Source organism: Procambarus clarkii, chromosome 37, assembly GCF_040958095.1.
Source record: "Procambarus clarkii isolate CNS0578487 chromosome 37, FALCON_Pclarkii_2.0, whole genome shotgun sequence".
Lineage (NCBI taxonomy): Eukaryota > Metazoa > Arthropoda > Malacostraca > Decapoda > Cambaridae > Procambarus > Procambarus clarkii.
The window spans coordinates 11,036,093-11,037,308 of NC_091186.1; the positions used below are offsets into that span (position 1 = coordinate 11,036,093).

The following is a 1,216-nucleotide window of genomic DNA, read 5'->3' on the forward strand; positions in this document are numbered from 1 at the left end:
TGCCTTCAGGGAGAATCGAATCCCCGACCTCTGGTTTACTAGACCAGCGATCTGCTCACTGAGCTATGAAGGCTCTCCAACTGAAGCCGACTTCAGAAAGTCACATTTCAAGCATATGAAATGGACTTATCTATTAAAGGAGGGAAGGGGGGGGGGAAGACAGGTGGCAAGATGGGGCTCAGGGGCAGAGCTCGACCCTGGAAGCAGCTTTAGGTGAGTAGTGGGGATGGAGACATAGCGGGTGTTTGCCCAACTTAGTTATTTCAGAACAATTAAGATAACTCTCTTCCGTCGCCTTTATCAAAGTAAACATTCATCCCTTATCAAAGTACATACTCTTTCCAGAAGCCAGGTGCCCTTATCTTCCCTATCCTATCACTGCAGGTACACAATGAGTCATAACCCCTCCTTCAATACACGAGGCATGTGCGTGCGTAAGTATGTATGTTCCTATGTAAATAAACACTCTCCAATTATTGATAGCTTGTCATAACATGCCTTATCTCTCTCTCCCCCCCTAACCCCCCTCCACACCTACCTTCCCCTTAATCATCTCACCTGTGCGTCGTGCACTCGCTTATCTCCTCCCTCACCCCCCATCTGCCCATCCCCCCTTACTTTTTCCCCCTCTCTCATCCCCTATATCCCCCAGCTCCTCGTGTCCTTATCTTCCCCCAACTCAACCCAAACCTCCCCCTCCCCACTTCCCTTCTTAACTTTACTAGGTGAGAACTTGAATTTAAATATGTGTTCTACATCTATATATCTCTATAATATTCGGTTATTATTTATTCCACGAAGTCTGATTGAACAATGTTTCTTCTAAAACAGTTATTACTAATAATCTTCTTAGTGTATTTTGTCACTACTCGAGTATAAGTACGCAACATCTCTTTACTCCTCGCATGTTCATTCCTTATTTGCGTGTTCTCTCCATGTTCTTAAATATTCTCCAACTGTCCATTCCATAACTGTGTGTTCTCTCCAGGGCTGCAAATTTTCTCAGCATGTTCACTGTACTACTTGTTACACGTTATTCATGTTCTCAGAATGTTCTTACATGTTCTCTGAACAACTTGTTACATGTTATTCATGTTCTCAGCATGTTCTCTGCAAGTTCAATTCATGTTCACCACATTTTCTTACATGTTCTCGTCACGTTCAGTTCATGTTCCCTGCACTTTCTCTGGGTTCTTTTCATATTCCTACATGTTCT

The 1,216-nt window shown here is 43.4% G+C and overlaps 1 non-coding gene across 1 annotated transcript; it reads right to left on the reverse strand.

The window, feature by feature from the left end:
* Nucleotides 1–73, reverse strand: TRNAT-AGU (transfer RNA threonine (anticodon AGU)). Its single transcript has one exon. It is a non-coding gene; the product is annotated as a tRNA-Thr (tRNA).
* Between the last annotated feature and the right edge of the window lie 1,143 nt (nucleotides 74–1,216).